Genomic DNA, 9,926 nt, shown 5'->3' on the forward strand with positions numbered 1-9,926 from the left:
ACAGTACAATGAGAAGAAATCTGAGCTGGAGTTAGTATCCTAAGAAGCCTTTGAATGTGGGAGGCAGAGAATATATACACCCATTCCAAGCTAAAATGCTTATAAATTTGTATCACTGGAAAGACCTTGAGAAGTGTTGAAACTGGCAGAGACTTCTTGTTCAAATCTCTCACTTTATGGATGACATTCAGAGACAGGAAGATAATTTTCACTGATGTGTCAGTTGCCTTTGGAAATGAAGCCTCAAGGAAAGAAGCTCATTGTGCAATTGGATAATATAATGAGGGCTATGGATTTACAATTGAGCAACAAAAGCAGAAACAGGACGAAACATCATGTTTCTAAATTAAAAGTTCCGTTTGGAAAAAAATTAAGTTTTGGTCCTGACAATTTCTATAATTGTGCTAAAACCTTCTTAAGCATTTGTGATTCAGCATTCTTTTAGTTACAGTTGAACATCAAAAAAAAAAAAGTCCCTCTAATATATTTTAGGCAGATATTTCTTTCAAATGACACTGTGACAGACCTTTTTAAACACTGTGTATTGTACAATAAATGCTTGGCAGATTAGCAATTTGTTGTAAGAAAGAATGTTTAGAGAGCAGTTTAATAATATTAAACTTTGTGAACTTTATTTTGTTTACTGATCACTCATGTTAACAGACTAAAACATGCAACCATTAGGCACTATTAAAACGCTGGATACAAGTTGGTTGATACATATTTTTAAGCATAGATGACTATTCCTTTGACAGATTTTTATAATATTTTTGCTGCAGCATCAAATTGTTTTGAGAAAGACTACCCCTGGCACAGGAAAACATGAAACTATTTCAAAGTATATTGAATGTCCTGCTTGTTTCCTTACTATGTAACTATGCAGATGATAGTAACACTGAATTTTAAGGGAAGGAAAGCAACCAGTTAACCAAAGAATACGTGCAAATCTATTTCAGCAAAGGAGAAATAGGTTGCCTTTTTTCTGACGTGGATACTGCCTTAACACTTTCTTAATGGCAATACTTGGATTCACAGAATCAGAGTCTCAAAATGGACAACCAACTTCAGAAGATATTTAACCTTGTTTTTTGTAACTTTCCTAATATAAAATCTCCCATCTGTTTAAATATTTCCATTAATCGTAACAATTTTGTCACTGAGTATAGATATGAGTAAGAAACTTCTAGAGAATTGTCTCAGGTAGCACATGAAATTATACCTATCTGCCATTCATGACTAAAAATGAAATAATCTTAACATTGAAGGGATATTAATGAGGATCTCACCCCCCATGCATCTTAATAATTAGAACTTACTTCCACAACATTCCTTATAGATTTGTTGAGAGCTATTGTCTGTGTATACCATTCAATCTTCCCCAAACCATGGAAGTGCTTGCCATAATTTATATTTCAAAGATAATTTTCTTTTAGTTACAGCTGAACATCAAAGAAAAAATTCCTCTGATATGTTTCAGGCATACTAAGAAACTTGCCTCAAAATACACAGGCAAATGGTGGTACAGCCAGATTGCAAATGCTGGCCTTTCACCTCTAAAGTCTGCACTGGTTTCTCCCATGTGGCCAGGTCACTGGAACACATATCTGCCTGCTGTGGGAGACTGCATTTCCCACCGTTGTAGAGGTGCCCACTGAGATGAACGCTACCTTGTCCAAAGGATGCTGTGGTAAGAGACTGCACTTCAGAGTGGTAGATGAAATGGATGGCTACATAGTTACTGCCTTCTTTTCAGAATCTGAGACTCCATGATCCTTTTCATCTCAGGATGTGTGTGAAGGGACAGAGGATTACAGATCTATTGCCGATTGTTCTGCTATTTCTTCATTGAGCACATTGTGCCTCAGCCAGTCGCCAGACCCTCTCATGCACGAGGGCTGGTTCTTACCTTGGTGCATCTGTTTCATGTGCTAATGTGAGGACAATTTGGCAAATGATTTATCAGAGAAATGTATGACTTCAGGTGCCTCTGTTTCTTCAAATATAAACTGGAGGAAGGAGAGGGCTGAACTTTGATGATGTGTTTGCCTTCTGAGAACTGGGTACAGTTTACACATCAATTTCATCCAGTTTGCCTTGGTGGCTTTGTAGTAAGACAGGTCTGATTTTAAATCACCTAAATTGCTATCGTGAGCCACAAAAAAAGTAGAAGGAGGATAATACTACTTTCTTCTCAAATTCATTATCAGACTTAAATAGGATATTGAATACATGTAAATTTCCTAGTGGGGTACCCATTACAAAGTAAATTTCCAAAAATGTTAGTTATTCTTCTTTCCACTCTACATTTCTGGGCAAGACTGATGTAATCCTAGATGCTTCTGTAGCTCATAGAAAATGGTGTTTCCTACTGTGTGCCCTGTGGAACACTGCTACAAGGTATTAGAAGATGCTCTACTAAAAAAAAAAGAAAAAAAGTGTCCCATGGAAATTGTGTGATAAACAAATTCCACCAGGGTTCCATACACAGTGTGCAATGTGAGCCTCTAAGAAGGTGATATAATTAAACAGCGTTATCCCAGGATGTAGCTCCAGGATTACGCTTTCTCTCCACTCCAGAGGATATGAGAACATGGCATGCAGAATTACACAGAAGACAGTCTGGGACACACTGACAGAGACAGAAGATTCTGCTCTTTGGCAATATGGATTGGGGGCACTTAAGCACCTCAGAAAGAATGTGAGCAGGAATCAAGACATTCATCTTCAATGTGTTTCAATAGATTGAAATACTAGTAATTTGAGCTTTACTCTTTATTGATTATTGGTAACAATTTATTTAGGACATACCTGAGGACAAAGGACTCAGAAAACTCTTGTCCTAGTGGGCAGAGTTGTCCACCCACAGTGGGCCAGGAGATGCCGTTTAATTTAGCACCACTTTTAAGCAAAGATTAAAAATGCTTTGAGGACAGAGAGAGAAAAAGAGCAAACCAAAGTATCTAAACACAGGACCAAGGAATTTCTTCTTAAAAAGAGGGGTCACTCAACCCTCAGTAGCCCTAATCCCAAGTTAAAGACCGACTAATGCAGGTGAATGAACTCTAGCTTGTTTTAGCCTCTCAGTGCTCAGGGGCTGGTTTGCTGTTTTCCCACAAACTGCAACTACCCAGTTCAGGGCTAAAGGTTAGTGAGCTTTGGCCAGCAGCCATTTTTTAGCAGCTAAATCAGAAGTGTCTAGAAAACTTATCTTGCTCTGTATTTGTTTCCCATGGGCCCCAGGGACTCTGACTCCAAGGTCAAACATGACAAAGTCAATCCCGCAACTGGTTTCCTTGACCCAGAGGATATCTTTATATCCTCAAAATATGGACTAGGAACTCTGAACTGACAAGCCGGACTTCTAACCCCATCCCGGACCCCATTAGTAGTGGCAGAGGCCAAGTGGCCTCCCCAAAGTGCTGTGGGCTCTGGTCTTCAGCTGCTGATAGCAGTTGCATGGTACTAAGCTCAGTCCCCTTGTTACATATACCACAATGCATGCCCGTGTTTCTGTATGTGTGTACCTCACTACTCATGGACTTGCTTTTACTGTGACACATGGAAGCTCAAAACGCTAAAGTGCAAAGGTCACAGGTGACTAGATAAATGATAAGCAAACAATGTGGTTCTAATTTTAATTTCTGCAAATACTCTCAGGTGTACCCTCAAATTAAATTTACTGTAAGTACTGAAGTAGATTTCCTAGAAGCCAAGCTTAAAAGTCTATATAAAATTAATGTTATTTTAAATACTATTTTAGTTCCTCCTTTTCTTTTTAAAATATCAAACATATATGATTTGGCAGGCCTCCCTGTGAGGATATCTCATTTTGAGATATGGCTGAAAAAAAATCTGATTTTCAGATGTTCAAGCTAGTAAATACCCAGAGATGGCTGTCCAGAGTCACCTCCCTATGCAGACCTGGCTTTCCTGCAGCTTGCTTTTCTCTATCCATCAGGCACCATTCCAGGCTGCTCATCCTCCCGACGTTTTCTGATCTCATGGCTGACCTGCTGTCCAGGTTTCTAGCTTTCCAGGGTGATGCAGACCTCAACACCTCTCTATTTTTACTATAGCTGAATAAAGCCCAGGATTTTTTTCTGAATAAGGTTTCTATTGCTGTAAAATATTCAGCCTGTGGACAAGAGCAAACAAATGAGTGATGCTAGAAATGTGAGACATGAGTCTGGACCTCTAGAGTTCTCACAGGCAGTGAGTTCTTGCCAGTGGCTGGCTGCTCTCTTAGGCAGTGCCTGGAAGTCCCTCTATCCCTCCCTTTTCTCCATGATTCCTGAGGGCAGAGCTGGAGAACATCTCCAGTCTGCTCACCCTAAACCACCTCCCTCCTCTTCCTCAACCTCAAGGCCAGGAGACACAGCTGAAAGAGAACAAGGGCTGGAGACACCAGGAGAGCTCCATGCTCTTTCCTGATCTCCCTCTGGGTTAGTTGCATACCCAGGTATCCCAGCCAATGCGCTTCTAAGGAACTCAAGCGGCCCACTCCTCTCTATGGAAAAGGAATAGCTGAAGGCACAGAGGATCTTCAAAACTTTCTCTTCACCCAGGGCAGGTTGCATTCCCTGATGGAGCCCGACTCACACCTGGGCAGGTGGCATCAAGCAAGTACTTTCATCCAATTGGCCTTGATACCTAGTTGGTAGTGGTTTCAGAATACCATTCCTCTGAAGGAAGATACTTTCCAAATAAATTTTATTCAGAGGAGCTGTAGGAGCCACCCTGGGGAGGAGAGAAGGGCAAGAAGGAGGGTTTTCATGTTCCTGCTGTCAACCTTCAGCCACAGTCCCAGTGGTTGGGGATTTCTCATTATATCTTATTTAAAGAAGGAGATTTCATAACCCAAAACTTGAAAACTACTAAATTGCACAATCTTGTGAAGGTCCTTTTACCTCTGTCATCTCAACTTTGTTAAGTACTTATGTCATCATTATTTAACTTCTCTTGGAAAATGTAAGCGATTATCTAATTAAGTCGTTGAATATCTGTTCTTCCTTTTTTCTTTCCCTTTTCCTTTCTCCTTTCCTTCCTTATTTCCTTCCTTTCTTCTTTCCTCCTTGCTTTTCATGCTGTCCTGCCTTTCATTTTTTCTCTCTTTAAATTTAGAGGTTTCAAAGTGTTTTTTAGAAATTAATATTTTGTGCTTTTATAAATTATTAAATATTGGCTTTCAAAAGAAGTTTACCCATTCCATGGACCAAATGATAAATAATAATCCGAATATTTAGACATGGACAAAAATTTAAATCCCTAATTTAAAAGATTGAAATAGATTTTATTGTTTTTCCCTTGATTGATTAGAGAAGCTCAACTGAAAGTAGGTTGTCAGTGGGAATGTGCCATGAACATGGATACATTAGGGAATCCTCAGAACCTGTCCACAGACCCAGGAGGCTGCAAGGAAGAGTCACCTATGAAGCTTTATGGGACCTGGACTGAGATTCTGGCACACAGTGTGAGCCATCAAGCTATCCTATCTGGCCTTTCATCAGGCTCTACTACCTATTATCTGGGCTTTGGCCTGCTCATCTATAAAATGGGAATAATAATGGCATCTATAAGATTATTATTAGGGCCTCAGTTTTTCCATCTCTGAAAGGATTTTCTTAGGATATGTAAAGCTCATAGAACAGTACCTGAGTAGTGACCAATAAAGACCAACTATTAGTATTATTTTTGCCATTAATGGTTGTTTTGGAGAAAATCCCTTCACCATTATGAACATCAGTCTCATCTTTTGTCAAATGTGATATTCATACATCTCCTTTAACATATATCTCGTATGTTAAACAATGACCTGAGTCCAGGGAGAGTTGACAAGGTGTGATGTTGGCCATGGAGATGTTCCTGGTATTAGCAATTAAGTTAATTGATTGCAGAATGTGAGGACACTTCAGGCCGTGCAATTCATGTACTTTCTATTGATTGTCTTTCTTCTCTACAGAGCTCCTTAGGGGTGGTCTTGCAGTGCTCAGCATGAAGATCCACATGGCAATTGGACAGGCAATCACATTCATGTTTTGAGTTAGTGTTGATGATTACGATGTTTACATTTTATTTAAGTTACAGATTTTTCTCTCACTTGTCACACATTCATCTTAGTTCTGCTCTGAGGAAATATATGCCCTATTTCTGCTGTTAGAGTTTCAAATACTAGAAGATAAACATTTGGCACTTGGCTTGAGCTCCCTTCCTTCCTGTTCCATCACATGACAAATTAAGCACATGACTTCGCTTCCTCTCTCCCATCCCACTGTGTATGTACATGTGAGTGTGAAGGAACATATGTATGTGTGTTTATGTAAACACAGCCAAGCCCCTGTGCAGAACTTTATTTTGGGCTGAAGTTTTAGGATACTATCCTTGAGGATACTATATTGAGATAAATCTCTTATGAAGTTATTGGCTAAGTTTTTACATATTATATATATGTATGTGTGTGTGTATATATACATATACATATATACATATGCACACACATACATATATATAAATATTTATATAAATTTTAAAATCAGAGCAACTGGATAAAAATCCAGTAAAAATCAGAGCAACTGGATACATTTGAATTGAGAAATATATAATAGGGTTTATGTCAAATGAAAAATACATTAATCATCTGGAAGGGAATAAGTTACTTGAACCTTAACTTGTACCTTTCTGTAATCTTCTGAAAATGTTTGTGTAATTGTTTTTCAATGTTTTTAATATTCTTGCTTTTTTCTTCTTTTTGGTTTTAGCCAGAATGTAGCAGAATGTGAAGCAGACACACTAAGATAAGAATAAGAGTGATTCTTATAATGTTTCAAGTTCAAATAAAAGGAATAATAAAATTGAGCTCCCTTTTCCCTTTTGCAATCTCAGACTCCAGAAATAAAAGATTTAATTAGCCCTTTTAGGTTTCATGATCTTATCTTTATTTATTTAACATAAATAACCTGCAGATATTCTAAAAATATCAGAGGTGGCTTACATTAAGATACATATGCAGTATGGTTAAAAGAGAAAATAAAAAACTTTGGTAAAGGAAGGGATATAAATGTATCAGTCACCTTGAAATATCCTTATGGTAGCTGTATATCAAATTGACCACTTTTAGGTACCTTCACAGCCAAAACAAAAAGGAAAACAGTTTTGTTCAAATACTTCTCATTGTCTTATTTTCAAAAAATGAAGCCAATTCTAGGACCAGTAAACTATTCCTAGCATTGAATTCTAAAAGGAATGTATTGTGTTTGTATATTTTTGAGGGACATTATGCATCACCACCAATAATAGCTCTTTAAAATGTGTTTCCAATACATAAATATAAAAGTCATAGGTATAACATATTTACAGGAGCAAAACTAAAAATGCCCAGCTCTATGTGACTTTAATGATTGATTTTACCAGAAATAGATATGTCTTATGTTTTTTCACCGTTTTGGAATTGATTTATCACTACTTCCTGTTATGCTAAAATTTTTCTCTAAACTGTTCAGATAAAACAGTTGTTTTTACATTACTTCAAGTAGTTTTGAGAAAAATTTTGACAAATTGTATAGATGTGTTTTATGGTTTGAAACTAATCAAGAAAACAGGATAGAGAAGTTCTAGCATTCTAGACAATGGACAGAACAGACAAGTACAGTAACCAAGTGCAGAAAGATTTCCATTCCAGCAGATTGTGCTGGCTCACGCCTGTAATCCTAGAACTTTGAGAGGCTGAGGTGGGGGATTTTCTCAAGCCCAGGAGTTCAAGACCACCCTGGGCAACATGGCAAGACCCTGTCTCTGGGAAAAAAAAAAAAAAAAAGAGCTGGGTGTGTTGCTATATACCTGTGGTCTCCAGCTACTTGGGAGACTGAGGTGGGAGGATCAGTTGAGCACAGGAGTTTGGGGCTGCAGTGAGCCTTGTTTGCACCACTGCACTCCAGCCTGGGTGACAGAGCAAAACCCTGTCTCCAAAAAAAATAAAAATAAAAATAAAATAAAATAAAAAACGCTTATTCCACCAGGTGCTAGGAAATGTATGTTTCTCCTCTTAGCATTAACTTATTCAGGTAAAACATATAAAAATCATAAACTAATCAACTAGCATAAAGGAGTATATGGTCAACAGCAAAAGCCTACCTCTCTGCTGTACCACTATTAAGGTTCTTATGAATCTTAGGAATTTGTGATGCAAATATGAACATAGGTTTATACATATTATAGGGTTTTTTTGAGCAAATATGGTCTTACTATTATACGGTTTTCTTTTTCCCCTTAACAATATATCTTTGACATATTTCCATAATAGTATAAATAGATTCCCCAGCTTTTTTTTTTTTTTTTTTTTTTTGAGACAGATTTTCGCACTTGTTGCCCAGGCTGGAGTACAATGGCACGATCTTGGCTCACTGCAACCTCTGCCTCCTGGGTTCAAGCAATTCTCCTCAGCCTCCAAAGTGGCTGGTATTATAGGCACCCACCACCATGCCCAGCTAATTTTTGTATTTTTAGTGCAGATGGGGTTTCACCATGTTGGCTAGGCTGGTCTTGAACTCCTGACCTCAGGAGATCCACCCACCTCGGCCTCCCAAAGTGCTGGAATTTCATTTTAAGTCAGTTAAGGTTTTCTTTGTTCTTGTACTTTAAAAATAGTACTGTGTATAAGTCTTTAATCCATCTGGCATTTAGTTTTGTGTGAGGATCCACATCATATCCCTTCCCTCCTCCTTTTTTTTTTTTTTACTTCAATGGCAAACAGTTTCCCCACAGCCAATTGTTAAATCACACTTTTCTTTAGTCTTGGAATGTACTTAAAATTCTCAGCCAATAAACAATTTTTAAGTGCTTTCTAAATGTACACAACTATGCTAACCACTTAAGACATAAAGATTGATGATACTTTTGTGCTTAGGAAGACCATAGCTGACAAACGGAGACACAAACAATTTGTAACAATATAGGTGGTTTACATTACAGAGCAACACAACACAATACTGTGGAGTGTTTCTTAGAAGATAACTGGGAATTTGCCAATAAGAGATAGTGGGAGCCTTTCACAAGAAGCAGCATACCCATCAGCATGGGGTATTCAACCCAAGAGAACCAAGGGACAGGATATAGTATCCCAAAAGTCCAAGTATTTGTAGAGTTTCTGTCCTAAGCTGGAAAGGTAGATTTGAATCTACAAATGAACACCTTTGCCTACTTGCTAAAACCTACAAATATTCTTTTTTTTTTTTGGAAACTTTAATACCTCATTTTATTTTATTATTTATTTATTTATTTTTATTTTGCTTTAAGTTCTGGGATAAATGTGCAGAACGTGCAGGTTTGTTACATAGGTATACATGTGCCATGGTGGTTTGCCGCCGATATCCTTATGGCCCCAGAAGGCAAGACACATCTGAAAATAAGCCATGGCTACCTGTTGAGGAATCTCACTCTGGCCAGTGGGCACATGATGAGCTGTACTGAGGAGAGGCCTGAGACAGGGCAGTGGTCCAGGAGTCAGCCAAGAGGGGAAGATGCCTGGGCTTGTGAAGACCCAGGGAGGAGCGAGCCCTGGGTGGAGGGTGAGGAGGATCATAGTTTAGGGGTGAGTGTGCTGAGTTTGAGAATAACACTATGTGCATAATAGAAACACTAAAATGCTAGGTCTTCTTGTGCGTTGATCAGGAAGAGAAAACATCACCCTGGAACATGCAACCTATCTTATCTGCTACCTTCCATGCCCTTCTCTGCAGTCATTGCACCACGGACATCATTGCTGCCATATGTTCCTTCCTCCTGTTGTAATTATTTAAACTCACTACATGCCTAGGGCCTCTCTAAACAGCAAACACCTTGAGACTAGAGAATGAAACACTGTTTATGCATACAGTGTCTGGCCCACCAAAGCCTGACATAGACTAGGGAATTCATAGACATTTATTGAATGA

Source organism: Pan troglodytes, chromosome 6 (genome assembly GCF_028858775.2).
Source record: "Pan troglodytes isolate AG18354 chromosome 6, NHGRI_mPanTro3-v2.0_pri, whole genome shotgun sequence".
NCBI lineage: Eukaryota > Metazoa > Chordata > Mammalia > Primates > Hominidae > Pan > Pan troglodytes.